Source organism: Pygocentrus nattereri, chromosome 21, assembly GCF_015220715.1.
Source record: "Pygocentrus nattereri isolate fPygNat1 chromosome 21, fPygNat1.pri, whole genome shotgun sequence".
Classification (NCBI taxonomy): Eukaryota; Metazoa; Chordata; class Actinopteri; order Characiformes; family Serrasalmidae; genus Pygocentrus; species Pygocentrus nattereri.
The window spans coordinates 4280147-4295118 of record NC_051231.1 but is presented as its reverse complement, the minus strand read 5'-3'; the positions used below and the strand labels follow the sequence as shown (position 1 = coordinate 4295118).

Here is a 14972-nt window from a genome sequence, read left to right as displayed (position 1 = left end):
TAATGGAGTGAACTGTGGCTTTTCAATGTAGGCCTTTCATTTCAACAATAAAAGTCATGGTCAAAAACAAAGAACACTACACCTCTATGACAGGTCTGCTAGCACCAGTAAGGCATTTTGGCAGATTTACATTCATGGCAGACACTCTTATCCAGAGCGACTTACCGTTTGATCATTTTACACAGGTAAGCGAAAGTGGTGTTGGGAGTCTTGCCCAAGGACTCTTATTGGTATAGTGTATGGTTCTTACCCAGGTGGGCATTGAAACCAGAGGTGTTACCCTCTACACTATTACTAAGGGATTCTAATTGTAGGTTAAAAGAACTATCAGTGATTCCCATGATCATTTTTGCCTATATTTGGAGATTGTAAAAGACATTTCAATGGTTATTTGAAGTTTAGACACATTAAACTATATTAACATTTCATTAGAGCTGCTGATGTTCTCCATTTCCAAGATTGACTGAAATGCACTGGATTCACATGTACTGACATATCTAAGACTTCCAGAAGGCCTAGAGTGACATGCTGTGCTTTATCTAACATGTCAGGCCTTCAGTTCAGCTCCTGAAGTCCTAACCAATGGGAGAGCATGCTCGGCTGTACCTACTAAAATACGACAGAGGAAAAAAATCCTGATTAAATAATATTATTCTTTTTATATTAGATTTCTTTAGGCCTTCATTGAAAGCCTAGAAGGCTCTGAGGGTTCCCCTCTGCACTGTACCTGCTTCATGTAAACTAGAATACAGTTACATGTTAATAATAAATTACTATCACAACAAAACCTCACATGAATGAAATGGTAACTTTATAGGAGAAGAAAAAAAGTTCTTTAATGTCAGTTCATAAGACCCGTCTCACATTTTTCTTGTGTTTTATATTGTTTACTCAGATCCACTCGCATCATTTTTGAGGTTTATGTTCCAAAATACACTCTACACTCTCTACAGGTCTAAAAATGAAAGACAGTTTTTATTTCTGCACAACTGTAAATGATCTGCTGCCCTGTATCACGTCCCATTCAGAAAGGAGTCCAGAGTGAAACACCCTTTATAACTTCAGTGTGAGTGGGCGGGGCTAAACTGCTGCAGGCTGAACCGGCAGCTATGTGTAAATATGTTAATTGTTGTCACATCACAAACAAAGTGCAGTCACCACATATGAGTGAAGAGTATGTTTTGAAAGGTTATAAATGGTTACATATTACATCAAAGAGCGTTATATTTGAAAAAAAGTGCTTCTTTTTTTTTAAGTCATTTTGGCTGGTCTATTTTTCATGCCAACAAAATCGAACAAATTACACCCATACTTAAACATGTTGGGTGGCTTTTGTCCTGTTTACAAACAATTAATAATATAAATGTATTAAGATTGTGAAGATTTCCTAACCATTAATAAATGTTTACACTGACAAATTATGGAAACATGTTTTGTTTCTCTTTACAATCCTTAATCCTATCAGTTAAAGTGTGTGTGTGTGTGTGTGTGTGTGTGTGTGTGTGTGTGTGTGTGTGTGTGTGTGTGTGTGTGTGTGTGTGTGTGTGTGTGTGTGCGTGTGTGTGTGTGTGTGTGTGTGTGTGTGTGTGTGTGTGTGTGGTGATTCTCTCAAGCCCACGCGAGTTTGTGATAGGCCGAGTACTTTCACTGGGCAATAAAAATGTAAATAGAGCAGGAGGGAACCACTAATAGCCGATTGGGGTGGCGATTGGACTAATCCGTTATGACAGTGTTTGTTTGGGACAAATTGGATGCTGAAAGATTTTTTTCCACTAAAAACACAAACAGGCCATTGACATTATTAATATGTGGGGAAGCTCCTCCACAAGGAATGTCATTACACAACACATCCTGACAGCTAATCATTTACTGTTATGAAGTCACAGGAAAAACACAATTCAAGCCAAAGCACTGAAAATGACAAAATGGCAAAATATGTTTGTGGTTTACAGAAGTGATCATGTTATGTGTGTATGAAGCGATAATGTTAATAGTAAGGTCAAATATGGAAATCATAAATGTGATATATTGATATTTCTGATATACAGACCGCTTCATTTCTTTCATTTCCAGCCAAGCAGAAAAGACGTAACAGTAAATTACACAGAAGCATCAATAAGCAAATATAAACTATATTTTAAACAATAATATTGCTACTGTCAGGACAAAACCTTGTATCTCAATTTTTGGCATTTTTTGTTTCTTGTCATTATCTGAAAATACTTGCTGCCATTTACATTGCTCACAAATTTCATGAGGAATGGACCAGAAGAAATTACCCAAAATGACTTGGAAAGACGTCGGGTTCCATTGACTTGCATTAAAAGTAAAGTAGGTTTTTTCCTCCTCCTGTAAAGTTACCATTTTGGAGATATGAGGTTTTGTTCCAACAGCAATATGTTTGTTCAGTATTTTGTGTGTTCACGCTTTTTCTTTGTTGCAGCTTCTATTCTTTTCAGAAAATTTGCTTTCAGTTTTGATTTGATTTGATTTGATTTGATTTGATTTGATTTAATCTGAGTTGAGTTGAGTTGAGTTGAGTTGAGTTGATCTGACGGTGGTGCGGTGGTTAGTGTTGTCGTCTCACAGCAAGGAGGGCCTGGGTTTGATTCCCCGGCCGGGTAACCGGGTCCTGTGTCTGTGTGGGTTTCCTCCAGGTTCTCCAGTTTCCTCCCACAGTCCAAAGACATGCAGTCAGGCCGACTGGACATGTTACATTGCCCCTAGGTGTGTGTGTCCGTCTGCCCTGCGATGGACTGGTGACCTGTCCAGGGTGTATCCTGCCTTCCACCCAATGACTGTTGGGATAGGCTCCAGCAACTCCCCACGACCCTGAGGGAGAAGCAGCTTAGAAAATGTGCGTGTGCGATTTGATCTGAGTTGAGTTGATTTCATTTGATCTCAACTCAGATCAGTTGAGTTGAGTTGAGTTGATTTCATTTGATCTGATCTGATTTGATTTGATAATGATCCGAATATTCATCAGAAAATCCCATATTTTTCCTTTTTTTCATATTGATTTCAGATTCATGACTTTTGACAGTTTTACCTTTGAATTACTGCATGTAGGCTTTGGCCTCCAGACATTGGTTCCAGTCTCACTTCATCTGCACCTCTGAGTTCAAGGCCATTTTTGATGAAGGAATCAGTTTTTACTCGCAAAACGTAACTATGCACTAATCATCTAATTACATGTTCATTGTTGTGTGTTTCACTACCAGCAAACCCAAAGTCTTAGTTCATAGTCGTTTAAGATCAACAATACTTAAAAAAGTGAACAAACTTCTTTTTTAGACACTGGCAGACGTTAACGAAGTTGTACGATGCTTTAATTTAGGCCAAAGTCACTCAGAGCTCTATTTTTTATGTTCTTTTTCAAGGTTGTTTTATTGCTTTTGCGTCTGCTTCAGTCAAATTTTCTTTACTAATGTAACATTTCTTTTACTTGAATGCAGCTTTAGACTCAAATCAAGCTCCCTCTGATGAGAATCCCTGACTGCACTGGACTCTCCTATGGGCTGCTTTTCCCAGTAGACAGAGTCTGTGCTATGTGTTTCTGTATGTGTCTCCAGAATGAATCACTCTGGACTTAATTAGCAGGTTTCTCACATCTCGATAAGAGCAGTGTGCACTCCGTCTGGTGCGAGAGTGATACATGCAGCCATTCTACAAAGAGACGGAGGGATTACTTGATCCTGGCATGTGCTGTTTGAAGCTCACATCTCTGATTGCTATGCTGCTAAATTAAGAGAACCCGTCCTAGATGTGTTGTTTTTCCGTCTTACCTTTCCAGATGTCCAATGAAAATTTGGCAAACTTCCTGTCAATTGATGTACAGTATATTTCTGATCTGCCAAAGGATAGTCAAGCATTCCTAGGTTTAAACAACTAATATTGATGTTCCTCGTTTCACCCTCAAAGCTTTGTGAGATTAGTTTTGACAGTTATCATTGGCAATAACAATTATTTCTCACTCATAGCAATTCTGGAGCAGCTGAACATCAGCCTAAAGTCAAGATTCCACTACACGACTTTTACCCCGATTTTAGCCCCAATTCTCTTTTTGGGTTAGTCAGAGTCAACAGTTGGAGAGAGCGTCAAGTCGTGCGATTGAGATTTACGGCCTCCTCGTCACGTTTCAGACAGTCACAGTTTCCCCAACATGTTTGATGTTTTCAAACCGAGGTGTAATCTAGTGTGAACCGGTCAATGACTCAATCTGAACTGATTCCTGCAACAGCCAATAAAAACAGAGAAAGAAAGAAGAAAATACAACAAGTAAACAAAGAAAAATGGCAAAAAGCCTCTCATGTGTGGTGTTGTAGCCTAATAATCCGTTAGTAATCCGATTAATAGCTTAATCGGAATAGAACACGTCCATGTATACATCTCAATCAGAATAGTCCAGCCTGACTGAGGCCATTCAGAATATAATTTCTAGCTGATTGAACGAGCTGGGTAAACATGTAATTAATCCATTAAATAGAAGAATAATATCTGTGTGAATGCCTGTATCTGATTACATTCCCTATCGGAACGTTTCAGTCCGTTCTGCATGTGCGTCGCGTCATAGTGAGAGTTCATACCGTTCAACACAGCGGAGCAGTTGCTGGTCTGCAGAGGAGACGAAGTTCATGCTCTGATCTTTAAAAGACGGCGGTGGGACGGACGTCCAGCTTATGTGTCTCAGAACACGACGTCTTCCTCTCGGCCTCCTTTAATAAGGACATGTGAAGGACGTTTTCCTGAGTCTGACGTCATTTTACAGTAATTAAAAACACAATCACCGCTCACTGCTGCTCATCTCACCGTCTACTCTAAGTGCTACTCCACGCATGGGCATCATTTTGCATCAGATTACTTGTAGTGAGCATGTAAACATGTGAGCATGTATTAAATTGGATTGGCAAAAATCTTTGCATGTAAACATAACCAATGTCATGAACCAAACGTGTTCTTTAGAGGGGTATAACCACCCACCCAGCCATCCCCCAACCCCAGCACCGTGGCTGTGGAGCAGTGGAATTGTGTTTTTTGGATTGATGGAGCTCAATCCAATAACTTGAGTTGGAGTGCTATTTGTCCTAATCATCCAACGTCAGCACCTGACAGCACCTCACTAGTGCTCTTGTGCTTGAATGCAATCAAATCCTCACAGCAAAGTTCCAACACCTAATGTAAAGCCTTTCTAGAAGAGTTGAGGCTATAGTAAAGTGGGGACAGACTCTCTATTGATGCACGTGATTTCAGAAGAAATGTAGAAAAAGCAGGTAATTTAGGTCAGCGCTGGTCTTCAAAGAGTTTTTGTATGGACTTGAGAAACCATTCATTTACACTACACCTCAGTACAGGTGGGGTGTTGATTGGAACTCAAACATATTTGATGCTAAGCATCCTTGATTGGGGCACACACAAGAAAATGAACACAGCATAGACGGGAACTGCACACTGTATGTTTTACATTCTCATAAAAGCAGATCATTGTGGCTTTAATGGCCCTCGTTAATTTAGCCTTGTTGGCATGTGTAGTAGCACCGTCAGTTACTCTTTAGCGGCTAATTGATGATTATTGGAGATAATGAGGCAGCGATCGTTGCGTTCTGCTGCGTGGAGAGTGTTGAACGTGAGGTTGACACTAATGCGAGCTCCGTAGAGTCAGGCCGTCTGGGGAACGCCTCTTTTATTTTCCAGTGTTAGATTAGTACGGCGAGCGAGAGTCGTTTATTTTTGTACGCTGAAAGCTTCGAGTAGTTCCAGTGAGTGATATATTATCAGCCTGTTCCATTTGTTGATCGGCCGAGGTTTGGTTTTGGGGGAAAAAACAAATTGAAAAATAAAAAGAGAGGAGTGTAGCTGACTACGCCTCAATCACTGGCTGCATATATAATGCTGTGCAAAAGTCAGAGACCATTCTTTTTATTTAATTTCTAGTTAAAGTGGCCATTAAGGACAAGTTATTTCTTTTTCAGTTCCAGGACAAAAGCTAAAAATGCATATTTAACAGGGAATTGAGCACAAACGGCTTCAGTTTTTCAGAAATCTGCAGGGACATTTTATCACTCCTGCAAAAGTCTTGGAGGCTGGCCAAATAGAAGGCAGCACTGAATTAAATTGGTAGGCACTGTATATACAGGAGGCAGGGCAGTGTGTCCACCTCATGCCCACCTATTGTCATTATGGACACGCCACCTCTTCTTTCCAGGAGTGTGACAAGTGACTTAATTTGACATTATTCGTAATCTAAACAGATGTGCCAAACATAAACCAAACTGGTCCCACTTCATGGAAAGTGTCTCTAATAACTGTGTAGTTACATATGAACAACATATGTAATAACACTGTAACTACTCGTGATTTAGTCACTGTTACAGATGGAGTACAGCAGTTCAGTTTCATGTAATTACACAACAGCATCTTAAAAGTTGTTACGGCCTGTTCTTTCTCATGTTATAACAACATAAATGTTTGTACATTTCCAATCAGACAGGAACAGCAGTTTTTTTTTTCCAGCAATAAAAGGAATAACTTTTTAAGTAAGTAATAACTTACATTAAGATATACTTACATTGTATGCACCAGCTTTCCTACATTTAGCCACTGATTTAGTCACGGTTACAGGTGGATTACAGAAGTACAACTTATAGTAATTACTTAATAGGTGTAACAGCCGACTCTTTCTTGTGTAATTACATGGTAATAAAAAAATATAATTACATTTGTAATCAGACTAGAACAGCATTTTTTCCAGAAGTCTTTTCCAGCAGTAAAATTAAGTCTGTAATAACTTACATTGACATTATTTACACTGTATCTGCCAGCTTTCCTACATTTAGCCAGCATTAATGTTGCTATTGCCGTGACACTGTAACCAGTTTCAGCTTTAAACCAGTCTGTAGTGTGACAGAACAGCAGACGCCCCCTTATATTAACATGAAACTTCAATAACATTAACTAAATGTGTTGCATTAAACCTAAAACAATGTCTATATTACCACTGCATTATTACACAGTACCTACATAATAACACAGGAACCGCCCACTTTACACTGTGACTTTAACACTGCACTACAGGAAAGTTCCTGTGTAGAAGATCCACTTGTGTAATTACATGAGGCAAAACTAAAGTTGATACACATGTAATTACATAGGCTGTGCTTCTGTAATCCGTCTGTAACAATGACTAAATCATCAGTAGTTGCTGCATGTGTTATTCACGTGTAACTACACAGTTATTAGAGAGACTTAATATAAAGTAGGACCACTTAAACCTAGTTTGTTAATAGATGCTAACATATACTGTACTTCCACCACTAGACGTGCGCTTTGGGCCAGTTGGGAGGGCAGAGAGAAGCGTGTTGTGTGTTAGTCTAAGTTGAAATAGTCGTGTACTTTTCAGTAACTAATGCGTTCGGAAGTGATTCAGCCTCTTTGTGTGGTGTCTGGCTCTTGGTGACCTCCCTACCTTTCTCCACCTCTGCTGATTTCAATAAGGAGAACTTTCCTGCAGCAAAAATGCCCGGCTCTGGGTCTGCTTCACAATATAATTTCATTGTTCTGGACGACAGACTTGATATTGATTTGTCGTTGTATGGTCAGCGTCGTACCCGTATGTGGAGCTCCAGGTCTAAGCTGTTTTTCTCAAAGAGAAAAATTAGTGCCTTTCTGGAAACTGACAGTCAGTCTAGCCAGGCAAAGTGTCACTGAATTACAAAGTCCTTAAGGTGGCTACATATGAATTTTGCTACATGCAGAACAAGATGATCTTACCAAAATACCCAAGCAAACCAGTAAGCTCTGTCAAACGTGGCAGTTAGGCTGCTTTGGTAATAGTAGCCTATAGTTTGAGTCACAAAAGTGTTGAAGAACGGAAGTGACTGCATCATCAATTCAGTGCAGAGCTGTAAGCTTTATTTAAAATGGATATAACAACATCTATATTTCAGTTCCTCAATGGTCACGTTTATCATATTAAAAATGCATGTAGGACAAAATGTACTGGATTAGGAGAATTTCAGTTCAGTACAAGGCTTGATAGGGATTATCAAAACTGCTTAGACCCAGATTTCCAGATTTCTTTATTTGTGTATGACACAGAAAATAAAATGATGCATGACTGCAGAGGTCTATATAATAATAATAATAATAATAGTATTATTATTGATAATAATAACAATAATAATAATAATAATAATACGCACATTTCCTAAACCGCTTATCCTTTTGGGGAGTGGGGGGAGCTGGAGTCTATCCCAGTGGTCAGGAAGGCACTGGACCCTGGACAGGTCAGAAGTCCATTGCAGGGCATAATAATCCATCCGTCCATCCATCCATTATCTTCTGCTTCTCCGGGGTTAGGGACACGGGGGCAGCATCCTAAGCAATGAGGCCCAGACCTCCCTTTCCCCAGCCACTTCCACCAGCTCTCCAAGGGGGATTCCGAGGCGCTCCCAGGCCAGCTGGGCGATATAGTCACGCCAGTGTGTCCTGGGTCTTCCCCAGGGTCTCCTCCCAGGTGGACTTGCCTGTGACACCTCCCAAGCATAATAATAATAATCATCATCATCATCACCATCATAATAATAATAAAAAAAAAAAAAAAATAATAATAATAATAATAATAGGATGCCATTAGGGCTGCAACAATCACCACAACTACAGATGATGGTAGCATACCAACCATGGCGTTGGACACATCACAGCCGTAACTGCACATCATTTCTAAACAAATGTGTTTATTTGTTTATTTGTTTATTTATTTACATACTTACTTACTTAATCTTTCTGTAACAACACAGAAGTCCGGAAGGAGCCACAGTGTTCCTGTATTGCACTGCTGCTGCAAGAACAGCGAAGCATGCCTGTGTTAATCAGAGTGGCCTCTTAAACTGGCCATGCATGGTAATTACCATGAGCGTCGTATTAAAAGCATGTACAAAAACCTCCTCGCGCTTTCACCCCACTTTATTTGTGGGGAAAAAAGGGATGAAGAAATGTGCCACTTAACCGCCATGTCATGCCACTTCGGTTATGAAACAGGCTTATGTTTGCCTAATAATAGCTCCCCCAAGAAATCCGAGAGGGGGAGGCTGGGGCGGGGGGGCGGGGGGTGTGTGGGGGGTGCAGTGTTGAAATCTTGGCATATGAACTCAATATAAAGTATATTGTGAGTGTGTCAGAGGACGAATACTCAGCGTGAGACAAAGCCTGAATCCATGGCCTAAATGAGACCTAACATTTTCAGGCTATACTAAGAGACACCAAGTGTTGCGGGAGGTGTTAGAGTGAAGGGCAGACTGGCAGGATGGCGGTTGGGTGTACATGCTCACGCTACTGGAGTGCAGGACTCAGGCACCCTGCTGGCTCTGGCTCAGACTACAACACCACTCAGCCATCCGTGAGCCGGGCCACACACGCAACCTCTGGGCGGATTAGCTCTAACTGACTCCAGCAAACTGCACTCCAGCTGCTGCAGGCTTCAAGAATGATTCCTTTTTCCAGGTTAGATGGTTGGAGCCCATAAGAAATGATTTCACAGCACTTAGGAGTCTAGAGTTCGGATTGTTTTGCTGTACTACATCATTTTTATAAACACCAGAGACTCAAATCGGCGGTTCAGACTCACGTTGCATGTTGACTGACCCACAACTGGACAGTTAAGGCTGGCCAAATGCCAGTGTGAGGAAACTGAATGAAACTTGTCTTTACCAGTCTTGTGTTCTTCTTGCCATAGTCACAGTCAAACATATATATCATAACATAAATACCATTCCCCTGCAGCTTAGCTTAGCGCCGGATTTAAGACGGCTTAAAAAATGAACTTTTTTTATTTGAGGAAAAACTTCAGAGTGAAGAACAGAACGGAAGCGCTACATGCAGTAAATGCGGTTGGCTAGCTTGGACTTTGGAAGGGAATAGGCTAGCTAGCATGATGGCTAATAATCCAGCTAAATGTTTAGCAAAATTCAAACCACATTTCTTCTAAAATTTCAGCTGGACTTGTTACTATGCTACATAAACAACATACTCGCTATATAAACAACTTAAAACACGTTGGTCAGTCTTATACAGCAAGTATGCTAGCTAGCACTATAGCTAACCTACTGTAGCTAAAGTCTTAGCAAGTTACAGATCACATTCCTGCTAAAATTTCAGCTGAATTTGTTACTGTAACTACCCTAACTAGCTGGACTACCCCGATTACTGTCCTGCATACAAGCTGTACCTAGTTTTATTCTCCCCAAACAGATTTAAAATGCACAGAGACTTTTATTTTGGAAAATAAGCTAAAAAAAACATTACAAACAACTGAGAGAAAAAAATAATGACTAGGCCTGATATGAAATGATGTTATAGAGAATGTTGTGGCTGATATTGTGCTGGATTAAAATGAGTTATTAATCTAATTTATTAGATTAAGTGACCTTTATTAGTCCCACAATGTGGAAATTTCACCTCTGCATTTAACCCATCCGTGAAGTGAAACACCACATACACACTAGTGAACACACACACTAGTGGGCAGTGAGCACACTTGCCCACAGCGGTGGGCAGCCCTATCCACAGCACCCGGGGAGCAGTTAGGGGTTAGGTGTCTTGCTCAAGGACACCTCAGTTATGGACTGTCGGCACTGGGGATCGAACCGGCGACCTTCCGGTCACAGGGCCAGATCCTTAACCTCCAGCCCACGACTGCCCCCCAAAAAAGTAAAGTATAACTAAAGAAAGGAAGGAAGGAAAGATCAGTTAATTGGACTGTGGGTGAAAAATGAACGATGATAAGTGGAATTTTGTCTACTACTCTACTTCATCGCTAGTGGACTGCCTGGAAAATGTTTAGCAAATCGCCAGTGGACCAACAGCTTTGGAGCCAACAGTGGTCCACTATTCACTTGCTATCAGGGTAGAAACAAGATGCCCACTCTGTAGTTCATGTAGCAAGTATGCCTGTTGCTATAGCAAACCTATCTGAAGTTTGATCGAGATACAGATCACATTCCTGCTAAAATTTCAGCTGGATTTATGACTATGCTATATAGCTAGCACACTTGCTATATGAACTACAGACTAACCAACTTGCTCCAAGTTGTTTTGCCTCTTTTCTCTTGAACACTGTGTTTACTGTAGCGCTTCGGTTCTGCCCTTCAAACTGAAGGCTTTTCTGCAATGAAAGTCGTATTTGAAGCAAACCTGGAATGGTTCTTAGAAGGGAAGTATAAGTTTCATAACTGAAGATTCACAACTCAACTCGGACTCTCATGAAGCTACTAGTGAATATTTCTGATAATTAATTAAACGCAGTTATTTGTATGACTGTTATTTACATTCTGCATCAACAGGTTTGAGTCATTCAATAGAAACGTTTTTTCGGCGATTGTATCTTCAATAATCTATACATGACTATGACATACCCTCACCGGCCACTTTATTAGGTTCAGTTGCTTGTTAACACAAATAGCTAATCAGCCAATCACACGGCCGCAGCTCACTGCATTTAGGCATGTAGAGGTGGTCAAGACGACTTGCTGAAGTGCAGACCGAGCATCAGAACGGGGAAGAAAGGGGATTTAAGGGGCTTTGAACGTGGCGTGGTTGTTGGTGCCAGACAGGCTGGTCTGAGTATTTCAGAAACTGCTGATCTGCTGGGATTTTCACACACAACCATCTCTAGGGTTTACAGAGAACGGTCAGAAAAAGAGGAAATATCCAGTGAGCGGTCAGCTGTGTGGACGAAAATGCCTTGTTGATGTGAGAGGTCAGAGGAGAATGGGCAGACTGGTTCCAGATGATAGAAAGACAACAGGAACTCAAATAACCAACCAGAATCTCTGAGGAACGTTTCCAACACCTTGTTGAAAGTCTGACATGAAGAATTAAGGCAGTTCTGAAGACAAAAGGGGGTCCAACCTTTTACTAGCAAGGTGTACCTAATAAAGTGGCCAGTGAGTGTATATGATTTATGCTACATAAATACACAAACAAATGCCAAATAAATACTATAAAATATCATTTGAAAGTCGTGGTCCTCAGGAGGCGTGTCACTGGTGTTACTGTGTAACAAAAATATATTGAATACATTTGAAATAAAAGTCGCACTCATGACGTCACTCGACTTCCTTTGACCTGTTTTCTGATCTTCAGATTTGGATCTATGAAGAACAGCTCATGGTGAGTCCACTGCATCTCTCAGTTCTCACGTGAGATTTTCTCATTCAGCTCATGATCTCATATGAAGCTTTTAGCTGATGTCACTGGTGTGACCGACTTTATTCTGAGGTCATTGTGAGAGAATAGAAACACAAATGGATTAAGTTCCATATTTCCAAATTCCATATTTTAGTGGATGTTCCATGACTGACGACGTGTGGTTTGATGCTCTGCAGCAGCCGTTTAGTAAAATGCATTGTTCATTAAAAATGTCACTGGTGTTTGCTTTATTATGTGTAACACCAATGACGATCGGTCACACCAGTGACTCCTAAGGACAGATTTTAAAAAGTGGACGTTTCTGTGGAACGACCCATTCGCGTCAGCAATTCAGATGACAGAAACATGACAGAAACATGAATTATTTCAAATGGTCTTTCTTTCCACATAATACAACATTATGCGCATCAATAACTTAAAATACAAATTCAAATCACAATCTACTCACATACAGATGGGACATGCAATTAAAGTTCAGAACCTGAATTTTCTACAGAATTTCTCCTCTTTTTTCACTGAGAAACAAGTTAAAAATAACTAAAACAATATGTAAAAGAGGCGTCTCAAGGCATATACGCCGCAGGGGGGCTCAGGAGGGTTAAAACACTGTAGAAGAAGTGCAATTAGGACATGAATATGTTATTGAGGGGTATTAGGGTGAAGAGGTAACTGGAAGGTAAGACGTGAGCTTTTCCCTTGCGCTGCTGAACAGTTTTCGAAATGATGTACTCGCTGTCTTCCCTAATCATTATTTATCTTCTGCCGCTTTCTCATCTCCAGATGACACATCTCATGGCAAGCCACGGAAAATACGACACCAGCGACTAAATCTGTGAACAAAGCTCCAACTTGCAGAAAAAGAGAGGACCGATGACAGAGCCAGGTGGGACGCCAGTTTACGGACAGTGTTAAATCCGGAGAGCTCTTTTCACTGATCTGTTCCCAGACAGGTGCAACAGTGCCCCCTGAGAAAGGCGTAACCTCGCGATGAACCCGCAGCGCGACGCAGATATGACAGCTTCAACCAAAGCTCACATCTCGCATCCTGGGTTCTCTTCATCACAGCAACGTTTGAATTTTAGCAGGAAAACAGCCGTCCTTTGACAACAGAGGCAAAAGAAGACAAGGGGAGGAAAACACGGCGCCCTCCTTGAAAAAAAACAAACGAGAACCTTCGGCGTGACCTTTTTGTTACATAAATGTTTTGCTCTTGACACTTCGATGGCATCTCAATTCATTTTCTCTTTATTTCTTCTTTACATTCTTCTTATTTTGGGTCTCTTTTGTTAGTTTTGGGGGGTTTGTTAGCAAGAGAACGACTTTGATCAGGGTTTCTTTTATCCGGAGATAAGAAACCCGAGCAAGTCCTGTTAGGATTTTGACACAAACATTATAATGAGAAAGCAGACGCTTTTTAAACAAAGCAAGATACGGAGTCTAAACACCAGCTCAGCTTCTTTAATGCAAGCTTTTATACAGAAGTACCTCCCCAATTAGCTCAACCTCAAAGGCAACCGTGCATGTTCTATTCCACATAATCCATCTTAGTGTTCTAGGTAAGGTGACATGAAATGGGGTTGTTTGGTTTAAGTTTAGAAGAATGTCGTTATTACTGGGTTAGAGTCACAGATGATATTTTGTAAAAGGCAAAATTGTTAATTATGTACAACCTACCTCACGTATGGCTTCAGTTAATAAAATACCCAACATATAAAGTGCAGTACTGTGTGAAAGTCAAAGACCACCCTTCATTTATTCAATTTCCAGTCAAAACAGCCACTCAAGTTATTATTACAGTGTTATTTTTTCAGCAACAGGGGGAAAAAAGCAGAACACATAAGACAATATTACCCCATTAAGTTTTTATATTAATATAAATTAGTTTCTTCAGTGTTTAATGTGTTTAACTTTATCTTTATTACAGCTTCTATACGTTTCAGACATGCTTTCTGCTTTTCAAAGAAATCTGCAAAAATATTTAGTGACACTTTACTTTGAGTTTCCTTTTAGATGAAACAAACACTCAACCAGCTCTTAGTAACATGTCCACATATAAGGGCCAAGGTTAGGATTAGGACCAGGGTGAGGATTAGGAATAGGTTTTGGTTTGAGGTTAGAGTTAGGATTAGGACCAGGGTGAGGTTTAGGATCAGGTTTTGGGTTGAGGTTAGAGTTAGGATTAGGACCAGGGTGAGGATTAGGATTAGGTTTTGGGTTGAGGTTAGGATTAGAATTAGGACCAGAGTGAGGATTAGGATTAGGTTTTGGATTGAGGTTAGGGTTAGAATTAGGAGCAGGGTGAGGGTTAGGATGAGGTTTTGGGTCGATCTTAAAGTTAGGGTCAGGATTAGGTCCAGGGTGAGGGTGAGGATTAGGTTTTGGGTTGAGGTTAAGGTGAGGGTTAGGATGAGGTGCTAGGTTGAGGTTAAGGTGAGGGTTAGGATTAGGGCCAGGGTGAGGGTTAGGATTAGGTTTTGGGTTGATCTTAAGGTTAGGGTTAGGATTAGGGCCTGGGTGAGGGTGAGGATTAGGTTTTGGGTTGAGGTTAAAGTGAGGGTTAGGATTAGGTTTTGGGTTGATCTTAAGGTTAGGGTTAGGATTAGGGCCTGGGTGAGGGTGAGGATTAGGTTTTGGGTTGAGGTTAAAGTGAGGGTTAGGATTAGGGCCAGGTTTAGGATTAGATGTTGGGCAACATTCATAAGGTTAGCTTTTGTGTAACAGAAGTAATATATTAACTATTCATCTACTTAATGTAAGTAATGTATCAA

General features: G+C 40.5%; 1 long non-coding RNA gene across 2 annotated transcripts; it reads left to right on the top strand.

Annotated features, from left to right (window-relative positions):
* Positions 1–9182: 9182 nt before the first annotated feature.
* LOC108437625 lies at positions 9183–13426 on the top strand. Of its 2 annotated transcripts, XR_001858638.1 has the most exons (3): positions 9183–9498; positions 12139–12165; positions 12985–13426. It is a non-coding gene; the product is annotated as an uncharacterized LOC108437625 (long non-coding RNA). The 2 variants fall into 2 exon arrangements; XR_001858639.1 differs by lacking the exon at positions 12139–12165.
* The last annotated feature ends 1546 nt before the right edge of the window (positions 13427–14972 follow it).